General features: G+C 30.2%; 1 long non-coding RNA gene across 3 annotated transcripts in view; it reads right to left on the bottom strand.

Annotated features, from left to right (window-relative positions):
* LOC136837906 (uncharacterized) overlaps positions 1–3,726 on the bottom strand; it is a 91,382-nt gene extending 87,656 nt beyond the window's left edge. For 2 of the 3 annotated variants that reach the window (XR_010852811.1, XR_010852806.1), the window contains exon 1: positions 3,552–3,726. This is a non-coding gene — a long non-coding RNA (uncharacterized lncRNA). The remainder of the gene's footprint in view (positions 1–3,551) is intronic. The other variant, XR_010852809.1, reaches the window with a different exon arrangement.
* Between the last annotated feature and the right edge of the window lie 9,509 nt (positions 3,727–13,235).

Here is a 13,235-nt window from a genome sequence, read left to right as displayed (position 1 = left end):
TCATAATTACCATTAATGGAACGGACGCCATTGCCTCATTCAAACCTGTCGATGAAGTGACAAGTGCCATAAGTACACAATACCAGTGAACACAGCTATGGGACTCTGTCCTGGGATACCAGTGCAAGTACTGTACCAGTACTGAACACAGCTATGGGACTCTGTCCTGGGATACCAGTGTAGGTACTGTGCCAGTGCTATAGACACAACTATAGGACCCCTTTCTCTAATTTCTGAAATAAATAATATTACGTTAAGAATAAAAGAGTTCATAAACATATGTCATAAAAGCAGAAAAATCAATACCTTAAAATATACAAGGTCCTACAAACACTCTTTCTGCCTGAGAGTGTCTGGTTAGATCAGAATATGATGGTGGCGATGGTAGTGACACTTGAGCATCGGAAACAGGATACAATGAGGATCAGATTACTGCTATAAGAGAAAGTAGGAGTCAGAGTCTCTTGGGTAGTTAAGTAGGATTCAATACTAAACACAAAAGTAATAATTCATAAGTATGTATTGAGCAATAGTGGAATGAACATATATACGATATCTGACGCGCCATTTAACCTTTTTTTAAATATCTGAGCACCATTATACGATATTACTAAAAACTCAATTTACTTCATTGTGATTAAATGTGTGGGTAAATGTTGATATGGATCAGATTGGTGGAAAAACAAACCCCCTTCCCTCATGCAAACCGACCTGGCTATACACTCTTAATGTAATAAGTGTGTTAATATCTGGCTTAATTATACAATGTTGATTAAGCACCTTAGTATAATTATGATTAACTTTGTTAATATATGTCCAAACTTACCGGAAAAACAACATAATCCCTCCCCCCCACCATCAAACATGCCTGGCTACACATTTTTAATGTAATGACATGTATTCCAATACCACATATGTTGCAAAGGGTTAAGTACACAAAGAATACGTTATTGATACAACACCTTTTGCTTAATTATGATAAAATATGTTGGCAAGGGTTCCAATTTAGTGGAAAACCAACATACCCCTCCCCCCTCCAACATGCCTGGATACACTTTTGTGTAACCAGTATAAGTATTCCAGTATATGTTGCAATGGGTTACGTTCACGGACAAAGAATACGATATTGGTACAACACCTTCTGCTTAATTATAATGAAATATGTTGGCAGGGGTTCCAATTTAGTGGAAAACCAACATACCCCCTCCCCCTCCAACATGCCTGGACTGGATACACAATTTTAATGTAATGATGTATTCAATACCAAATATAGCAATGGAGATTTGTAGGACAAAGGAAGCCAAATATTGATATATTTATGTAGTATGATCAAATATATTGACAGAGGTCCAGATTTGGTGGGAAAATAACCCCCTCCCCCTACCCAACCCTTCCCAACTGGAAAAACAACCCCAACCTCCACTTTCCAACAGAACTGGCTGGCCCTGGTAGCATTTTCTCTACTACTACATACGGACAGCGACATTACATGCCAGTATTCACTTGTGATGGAAGGACAAGTATTGCAATACGACCCGATACGTTGCAATTGGTTAATAAACGAAAAAAAGGGTTGAATATACAGTTGACAAATGTAAAATACAGAAAAGATCGCAGCTATTCACTAATAATATCCTGATAATGATGATTATATCTTATGCGGCCTTCCGTGATTCGCAACGCACTTACATGGAAAAGTTTTTCAGTTCAAACAAAAAATGCCAGCGAGAGTTTGCTGATCTGGGCCAATAAGAAAGCACTACTCTTTAAGTAATATAAAACACTTATAAAATTCACTGATTTGCCGAAATGGCTGTTAATAACACGGCACCTTCGGATAACTGGAAAAAATCGATACATTTGGATAACCTATACCACATGTCACAGAAAATCATTTAGTTTAACCCACCAGCTACGTACGATAAGTCCAGCTCTCAATTTTGATATTCGAGTCAAGTGATAACATTTAATGAGCCACTTTATGCTGTATTCGACGTCCCCCCATCATTTCCCACCAGAATTAATTGTAATATGACTGACTATATGGATACGGAGAATAACTAACTTACTATGTAATCGGTATCAAATGTTTGTTCATAACCATTCAACTGGTGATTCCCGAATTCCAAATTTACCACGATGCTCTTAAAACAATATATAATATATAACAATATATAACAGAAAACAATATATACAAGAGTTTATATAGCAAGAATGTTCACAGTTTTGCCGTTTAAAAGTGCCACAAAATCAAAAAGGCTTTTTTTTTTATTGATACTTCAGATCACAATACATATGAGTTGCTACAGCCTATAAATACCAGACTGTAATGAGCGATTTCATCAAATGCAGGCCTTGGGCTAACTACGAAGAGAGAGGAAGGGTTTTCCGAGGGTTCTCAGTACGAGAGAGAGAGGACTTTTCCGTGTTTCTCGGTACGTGAGCGACAGAGCGAGGAAACAGAGAGCGAGGAGCGAAGGAGAGTGAGAGAGTGAGAGAGCGAGAGAGAGAGAGGAGGCGCTTTGCCGAGGGTTCTCAGTACGAGAGAGAGAGAGGAGGCGCTTTGCCGAGGGTTCTCAGTACGAGAGAGAGAGAGAGAGAGACCAAATGACATAACAGGTGGACGTGGCAGTCTCTTCAAGCTGTCAAACTTGAAACGGCTAATGAAAGACTAAATTGGATAAGCTTTCTCTTACTTCCTAACAAAAGCTACGCAGACAGGGCTGTATAAATGCAAAGAAAAAAAAAAAAGAGCAAAGCGCGCGCGTGCGTGCGTAAATTTCCCACACCTCTCAACTAGCGTCCACAGAGAAACTGATTTTAGCTGGACGCAATTCAAGCGTCCTTTCCTGCTTCTGACGGCCCGTGTTTGGCGAAGATCATTACCAGCAAAAAACAATAATTAATCATTTAAAAATCTGTCCCGAACCTGAATTAATGGCCATACCTTTTAAATAAATTAGCAAATAATTGGATATATAAATACTGTCACCACTCGGTAAGCAAATAATTCACCAATGATCACGGCTGTTCTAATTTAGCGCGGTATGTCGCAAATTCGTGACGATAATCCAGCCTGTAATCAGTCTAGTCACCTTGCTTACAGACTAATAGATGAATCAAGTTACGAATTGGCCATATTGACTCAGCAAATACTTGGCCGTTGATTACCAATGTCCCCTAAATTGCTTGCTTACCTGGTCTGCGTTGGTTCACTGAGCTCTGCTGTCCACATCAGGCCTTTGAATCCCTTTCAGTAGCAATGGCTTACAATAAAAGTTCTGCACGAGCACCGTTACCGAAGATACGTTCAGAACCTCCAGAAATTTCTGAGAAATTTGCAGAAAATCAGTCTTTACTTTCAAAGTATACAACAGGCTTCCAGCTTCCAGCCTTGACCGGCATTACACACCAGAAATCGTGAGCAGTTCATTTCTATATTCTGTGACAAAATACACCCACTCATGGTTATTTTCCAGACTTCCAGTGGTTGTTCAGACCTCAGCGTAGAAAATTTACCTGTTAACATATAAGAAACTGCTCCAACTTACCCAATCCTGATTTTGTATTTCTTGAGCACCTGTGTATAGCCACTACCAATCATCATGTTTACACCTACACTGAGCCTTCCTTCCTTCCACTGTCGGGGAAGGAATGGCTTCTGCCAACCAGAGGCTTCCGCCGTACACGAACGTTTCTATCGCCCTCTCTCATTAGCTGAAAGCTTCGGTTAGAGACAAAAACCGTCTTTAAGTAAACGATCTCCCATTGGCTGATGGGATAAAGAACCAATCCTCGGTTATTTCTATGGAAAACAATCTCCATCGATATCTAACAATAAAATAAATAAATATGTATATATATATATATATATATATATATATATATATATATATATATATATATATATATATATATATATGTATATTGTTATTGATGTGTGAGATATTTTATCAAAATAAAGTATATGCATGATAAACTAAGGTCAGTTGATGAATGAATCACTGTAGGAAAAGAGAGATTTAAAAAAGAAATTTAAGCAATTTCAATTGTGTATCTCAAACTATATATACATGTATTTAGAATTTGCACACGTATTAACACAGTTACACACATGAACACACACATATATATATATATATATGTAATATATATATATATAACTATAACATATATATATATATATATATATATAACTAACAACATATATATATATATATATATATATATATATATATATATATATATATATATATATATATATATATATACACACACATTTATATATATATGTATATTATGTATATATATATATATATATATATATATATATATATATATATATATTGTGTATATATATATATACATATATATATATATATATAATAACTTGTATGTATATATATTATATGAGTATGTGTGTGTGTATTTTTTCCGGTATGTCACTTCGGACATTCGAAATGACGATTCCACTGACTCAGTTCACCATTGTTGCCACCACCGTTGAGAGAGAGAGAGAGAACCTTACCACGGGTGAGAGGGAGGAGCACCTGAGGTCAGAGAGAGAGAGAGACCTTACCACGAATTGAGAGAGAGAGACTTGTACTATGGTTGAGAGAGAGAGAGAGACAACACCATGAATTGAGGAGGAGAGAGAGAGAGGATGATGAGGCGCACGAATTGAGAGAGAGAGAGAAGGGATGATGATATACCAGGGTGATTAGAGGAGCCTTACCATCACTTATTTGGTGCATCCGCTTTATATCCTTTTCAGGTTGCTTGTGCAATCACTTTGATGCATTTATGGTTTAACTATCGCGCGTTGTACAAAGAAAGAGGAGCCTATGCCGATACAAAATCTGTCAAATGGACATCTCAATTCTTTCTGTTTCCGAATAGGGTAATGTTTTTATCGTAGTAAAATACTGTGTGACTTTCTCCACTCCCAGTAGCGTATATAATTCTAAAAGACATTCAAATATCATTGGGAATTTCATTTCCCCAAGTTTTTCTCTTACAATATAAGATTTCGGCAGTTGGTTATTGACAAAACTTAAGCTGGCCTTATAAGTCGACGAAAAGTCGGTTGTGATTATTCATTCTTGCATTTCAGAATTGATTCTCCTCTGTGAAGGCAGATTTGGCTGCTTAAATTCAAAAAAGGTCTGCCAACGTGTCCAGTATCGGCCGGGTCAAGCTTTTAAATTGACAGCTTTGTACAGAATTCCATTTAAATTCTGTTAATCTTATCAAGCTCCCTATATTTCCATGTTTAGTGTACTTTGTTCACCTTGATAGTAAGATTCTTAATGACTTTTATGTACCCACATATATTTTGTCTAATTACATGATTACACATTTGTCATAACTATATCATATACTTTCTCTTTTTTTCAGATGGTGCCTGGTCAAGCAGGATTTCTAACTCTTTCAAGCCAGGGTCAGGTATTCAATGATTGACTTTTTTTTTTTACAATTCTCAATTGGCCTCTTGAATCTACTTTTGAATTATGCCTTTTGGTTGTGTATTTCTTGTTGTACAAGTTTGTGGTTACAGTATAAGAACAAGTAGTAACTGTAAGCTGTATACACCAACATCGAACAACTTAACAAAACTACTTTGATCAAATTTACTATAATTTGCGTTCGATAAGTAAGGTTATTTTAACGATTGTGACAGTTTTTGTATGAAGATATTTATTAACATATAAGAAATATTGAAAGATGAAAATGGGTTTTGATATCTTATCAATCTATAAAACACGAATTTTAAAAAGCTAATGAAGGCAACTATTACATTCATCCAACAATCTCCTCGACTTACGGTTTGATGTTGGGCCAATTGAGTTTTCGCTCCTATTTCCGAGCAGTTCTCTGCGATTTAACTTTAGGCTTCTCTGATTTACACAGAAATTTATGGGGCCTGCAGTGCTATGAGCACCTATTGACAGCTAAGTATCTAAAATAACAAAAAAAAAAAAAAAAGACAAAAGAATATAATACTAACTGAGAACTTTGTTTGTCTGCAAAGAACATTCAACCTTCGATTTTACGTAAATAACAATGAATTTCAACGATTTAATATAAGATATAGATTAATAAACCTGCTTCTTTTCTCTGATCCTAAATATTGTTCTTTTGTGTTTGCTAAAATTGCCAAACAAATTAATTTAAAAAGATCGTTGTAACTTTTAAACTTTTGGCTAAAAAGTATATAACTATTGTCGCTTTACTTGATTGAGTATAAATATTATATTTAAGTATTTCTTGACATATAAGAAAAAAAGAGAATAGCACTATTTCTATTTCTGTAAAAGCTATCATTAGTAGAAGTATTTTGATTAAAACCCAAAAATAAAAAGGTATTTTCTATAGTGTCTGGTAAAACAAACAGACAGATGAACTTTGAAACCTGACGCAGATTTTAAAGTAAAACATGACGATCAGTTTTTATCGATCATTAAATGGGCAATGCAAGTTACCGCTAGTTAATTAATTATTCATAAATATTGGTAATGATTGGTTGACCTCAAACTTATATATTTTCAGGTGCGATTTATCGAGTCGTCCTATAAAGCCTTATCTTGATATCATTTAGGAATGGAATTTATGAATGAATGTTGATCACTGTCCTGGAGTACGTAATCGGTTACCGCGTGGTAGGTTTTTAAACAAGTTTCAAACAAAAATCTATTAGTTTAACGGTAAAACTCACGTAATAAAAGTTATATTTATATATAACTAAATTAAAATAGTTATTTTCTTTAATAATTTAAAATATGTTAATTACGATTATCACAATAAAAATATAAATTGTGAGATCGCTACTCACGCCGTATGGTTGCCTGCTAAATTTTTGGTCAGTTCAGGAAGACAGAAATTGGCAACTTTCACTCACTCTCTTGTTTTCTCTGATCCTAAATATTGTTCTTTGTGTTTGCTAAAATTGCCAAATAAATTAATTTAAAAAGATCGTTAAGCAACTATTCAACTTTTTGGCTTCAACAGTATATAACTATTGTCTAAGCTTTTGACTTGATTAGTATAAATAAATATTATATTTAAACATTTCATGAAATATAAGAAAAAAAGAATATTTTTATTTCTATTTCTGTAAAAAGCTATCATTATTGAAGTATTTTGATTAAAACTAAGAAATAAAAAAGGTATTTTCCTATGAATGTCTGGTAAAACAAACAGACAGATGAACTTTGAAACCTGACGCAGATTTTAAAGTAAAACATGACGAATCGTTTTATCGATCATTAAATAGGCAATGCAGGATTGCTAACTGAATTAATTAATTATTCATAAATGATAAGTTAATGTAGAGTTAGGTTTGACCTCAAACTTATATATTTTTGGGTATGATTTCTCGAGTCGTCCTATAAAGCCTTATCTTGACATCATTTAGGAATGGAATTATGAATGAATGACGTCACTGTCCTGAAGATTACGTAATCAGTTACCATGGTAACCGAGGTTTTTAGGCAAGTTTCAAAACAAAGTCTATTAGTTTTAACTGGCAATACAGTACGGTAAAACTTATGTAATAAAAGTTATTTTTATATACCACTATATTATAATAAGTTATTTTTTTTTAATTTATTTATGAAAATATATGTTTAAATTACGAATTTATCAATAAAAATATAAATTTATGAGATCGCTACTCACGCCGTATGGTTATACTGCTAAATTTTTGTCTGGTCAGTTCGAAAAGAAGGCAGAAATTGGCAACTTTCACTCAAATTTACTACAATTTGCGTTCGATAAGAAGAGGTTATTTTAGCAATTTACATGAATATAGATTAACAAACCTTTCTTGTTTTCTCTGGTCTAAATATTGTTTTTTGTGTTTGCTAAAATTGCCAAAAATTAATTTTAAAAAGATTGTTAAGCAACTATTAAAACTTTTGGCTTCAAACAGTATATAACTATTGTCTAAGCTTTAACTGATTAGTATAAATAAATATTATATTTAAATATTTACGACATATAAGAAAAAAAGAATATATTTTTATTTCTATTTCTGTAAAAGCTATCATTATTGAAGTATTTTGATTAAAACTAAGAAATAAAAAGGTATTTTCCTATGAATGTCTGGTAAAACAAACAGACAGATGAACTTTGAAACCTGACGCAGATTTTAAAGTAAAACATGACGAATCGTTTTATCGATCATTAAATAGGCAATGCAGGATTGCTAACTGAATTAGTTAATTATTCATAAGTAATAAGTTAATATAAAGTTAGATTTGACCTCAAACTTAGATACTTTTGGGGATGATTTCTCGAGTCGTCATATAAAGCTTTATCTTGACATCATTTAGGAATGGAATTTATGAATGAATGACGTCACTGTCCTGAAGATTACGTAATCGGTTACCATGGTAACCGAGGTTTGTAGGTGAATTTTAAAACAAAGTCTATTAGTTTTAACGGTAAAACTTACGTAATAAAAGTTATTTTTATATAAAACTATATCAAAATAAGTTATTTTTTTAATAATTTATGAAAATATATGTTTAAATTACGAATTTATCAATAAAAATATAAATTTATGAGATCGCTACTCACGTATGGTTATACTGCTAAATTTTTTTTGGTCAGTTCGAAAAGAAGGCAGAAATTGGCAACTTTCACTCAAATTTACTACAATTTGCGTTCGATAAGTAGGTTATTTTAGCCATTTACATGAATATAGATTAACAAACCTTTCTTGTTTTCTCTGGTCCTAAATATTGTTTTTTGTTTGCTAAAATTGCCAAAAAATTAATTTTAAAAAGATTGTTAAGCAACTATTAAACTTTTGGCTTCAAAACAGTATATAACTATTGTCTAAGCTTTGACTAGTTAGCATAAATAAATATTATATTAAATATTTTACGACATATAAAGAAAAAAAAAATATCTATATTTCTATTTCTGTAAAAAGCTATCATTATTGAAGTATTTTGATTAAAACTAAGAAATAAAAAGGTATTTTCCTATGAATGTCTGGTAAAACAAACAGACAGATGAACTTTGAAACCTGACGCAGATTTTAAAGTAAAACATGACGAATCGTTTTATCGATCATTAAATAGGCAATGCAGGATTGCTAACTGAATTAATTAATTATTCATAAGTAATAAGTTAATATAAAGATAATTTGACCTCAAATTTAGATACTTTTGGGATGATTTCTCGAGTCGTCATATAAAGCTTTATCTTGACATCATTTAGAAATGGAATTTATGAATGAATGACGTCACTGTCCTGAAGATTACGTAATCGGTTACCATGGTAACCGAGGTTTGTAGGCGTGAATTTTAAAACAAAGTCTATTAGTTTTAATGGTAAAACTTATATAAAAAAGTATATTTATATATAACTATATTAAAATAAGTTATTTTTTTAAATTATGAAAATAAGTTTTTTTTATCAATAAAAATATAATTTATGAAAATATATGTTTAAAAATTACGAATTTATCAATAAAAATATAAATTTATGAGATCGCTACTCACGCCGTTTTGGTTATGGTTATACTTTTGTCTGGTCAAAGAAGGCTAAATTTTTGTCAGTTCGAGAGAAGAGAAATTTCAACTTTCACTCAAATTTACTACAATTTGCGTTCGATAAGTAAAACAAACAGGTTATTTTAGCCATTTACATGAATATAGATTAACAAACCTTTCTTGTTTTCTCTGGTTCCTAAATATTGTTTTTTGTGTTTGTCCTGCTAAAAATGCCAAAAAATTAATTAAAAAGATTGTTAAGCAACTATTAAACTTTTTTTTGGCTTCAAACAGTATATAACTATTGTCTAAGCTTTGACTAGTTAGCATAAATAAATATTATATTTAAATATTTTACGACATATAAGAAAAAAAAATATCTATATTTCTATTTCTGTAAAAAGCTATCATTATTGAAGTATTTTGATTAAAACTAAGAAATAAAAAAGTATTTTCCTATGAATGTCTGGTAAAACAAACAGACAGATGAACTTTGAAACCTGACGCAGATTTTAAAGTAAAACATAACGAATCGTTTTATCGATCATTAAATAGGCAATGCAGGATTGCTGACTGAAATTAACTAATTATTCATAATAATAAGTTAATATAAATTTAGATTTGACCTCAAAGAGATACTTTTGGGGATGATTTCTCGAGTCGTCCTATAAAGCTTTATCTTGACATCATTTAGGGAATGGAATTTATGAATGAATGACGTCACTGCCCTGAAGATTACGTAACCGGTTTCCATGGTAACCGAGGTTTGTAGGCGAATTTTAAAACAAAGTCTATTAGTTTTAATGGTAAAACTCATATAATAAAATTTATATTTATATACCAATATATCATAATAAGTTATTTACATGACTAATTTATGAAAATGTATGTTTAAATTCCGAATTTATCAATTAAAATATAAATTTATGAGATCGCTACTCACGCCGTATGGTTATACTGCTAAATTGTCGTCTGCGTCAGTTCGAGGAGAAGGCAGAAATTGGCAACTTTCACTTAAATTTACTAAATTTACTAAATTTGCGTTCGATAAATTAACTTAATTTTAAGTTCAGCAGTAAGTAATCACAGTTTGCTTAAAAATCACCTCTTTCAGAACCTTATAGTGAGTTACAGTAATCCTATACGTTTTCTAAGAAAATTTTATTAAGATTTGTCAAAACCACACTCAATTAATTATATTATATATATATATATATATATATATATATATATATATATATATATATATATATATTCCTATATATATATATATATATATATATATTTTACTAAATATTACTAAAACTGGCGTCACAACAAGTGTGTTTTTCATAATCTTCATAAATTTTCTTAGAAAATGTATAGGATACTGTAACTCACTAATAAGGTTTTGTAAGAGGGGATTTAAGGCAAACTGGAATATATATATATATATATATATATATATATATATATATATATATATATATATATATATATTATATATATATATATATATATATATATATATATATATATATATATTTATATATATATATATTTATAGATATATATATATATATATATATATATATAATATATATATATATATATATATATATATATATATATATATATATATATATATATATATATATATATATATATATATATATATATATATATATATATATATATATATATATATATATATATATATATATATATATATATATATATATATATATATATATGTAATATATATATATATATATATATATATATATATATATATATATATATATATATATATATATATATATATATATATATATATATATATTATATATAAATATATATATATTATATTATATATATATATTTATATTTATATATTATATTATATTATATTTTATTTTTTTTATTACATTACATAACTTACAAGTTTTATATTTACATATATATGCATTAAATTTTAATACAAGTTTTTTTTTCATAAAACAATAAATAAATTCATTTAATTTTTAATTATAATAATAGATAAAAATAAGACCAGAAAAGACAAAAACTCAAATTCTGGCCCAACAGCAACTCATAAGTCGGGGGATCCCGAGGCGATAGTCGAATAGAAGAGTTGCCTTTTCTTACTTTTAAAATTCGTTTTTTATAGAGTGGATATACGTCAAAACTCAGTTTCTTCACTTGTCATATTTCTTTGTATATTAATAAATATCCATGCAAAAAAAACTGTCATGTAAATCTCTACAATAACCTAATTATCGAACGTAAATGACGATAGATTTGAGTGAAAGTTGCCAGTTTCCGCCTTCTTTTCGAGCTGGAGCAGACGACAGTATAGCCATAAGGCGTGAGTAGCGATCTCATAAACTTGCGTCTTTATTGATAAATTCGGCATTTAAACAGTATTTCTATAAATATACTTAAAATAAAACTTATTTTGATTTATTAGTACATAAATAATCTATTATTATATAAGTTGTATCATGAAAACTAATAGACTTTGTTTTGAAATTCGTTAAAAACCAGTGAAACCTTGGTTTCCATGGAAACCAGTGAGTCTCTTCCCGCCAATTTGGTTCGTATGAAGGCAATTTCTGCTAAACAGCACTTCATAAACAGGAGGGTTCCTCTGACCGAGTGAAATCTTGGCGGGAAAGTTCTCGTACCTGATTGGCTGTCGATTACGTCATCAACACCACTTCTGATTGGCTATAGCTTGTGTTTACTATCGTTGTCTGTTTCTGCAGACGAATTTTTTCAGTCTGGCCACAAAGTCATAGTAAGAACTTGCAAATAATTTCTTTTATATGCTTTTTTTCAGAGTAGAAATATAAATAAAAATGTAAAATATTACTTAATTTATTGAAAAAGCTTTTATTAATCTAAGATAAAAATTTATGATTGTCTTTTAAATGTTAAAAGTACATAGAATCGTCTATGGTTTTTCTACCAGACGACGATGTTTGCAGTATATCCATACAGTAAGAAAAGATATCCAAAATACTTTTATTTTTCTCTCACCCTTTAAATAATTCTGATGGGTAATATTTTAAAATATATATTTAATACATAATTAAAACTAATTTAAATAATACAAAAAGCTATTTTGAAGTCTATCAAGTACAACATATGTAAGGTGATTTGCAATGTAGTTTTGGTTATAGTTTTAAGCATTTGTGAGAAATTTATGAATGGGAAGAATTGAACAGTTGCCTTTTGTTACTTTTAAAATTCGTTTTTATACATTGAATATGTATCAAAACACAATTTCCTCATCTTTCCATATTTATTTGTATATTAATTAATATTCGTGCAAAAATACTGTCACGTAAATCGTTGAAATTACTTATTTATCGAAGGTAAATGACGATAAATTTGAGTGAAAAATGCCAGTTTCTGCCTTCTTTTTGAATTGAAGCAGACAACAATTGAGCAGTATAACCATACGGCGTGAGTAACGATCTCATAACTTTATATTTTTATTGATAAATCAGACAATTTAAGAGTAATATAACAAAAAAAATCAAAATTAAATTTAATTATAAATGGTTCATATGAATTTTAATTTTTTATTTTCATATTTTATTGCAAAAACAGATCAATTTTGTTTTGAAATTTAGGTACAAACCTCGGTTTCCATGGAAACCAATACGTAATCGTCGAGGCCAGTGACGTCATCTTTCATTCATACATTCGATTCTCGGTGAAATAAAAAAAAAGTTACGTAGCTTT

This window comes from Macrobrachium rosenbergii, unplaced genomic scaffold (assembly GCF_040412425.1).
Source record: "Macrobrachium rosenbergii isolate ZJJX-2024 unplaced genomic scaffold, ASM4041242v1 13890, whole genome shotgun sequence".
NCBI lineage: Eukaryota > Metazoa > Arthropoda > Malacostraca > Decapoda > Palaemonidae > Macrobrachium > Macrobrachium rosenbergii.
The sequence above is the reverse complement of the archived record's forward strand: the minus strand, read 5'-3'. Positions and strand labels throughout refer to the sequence as shown.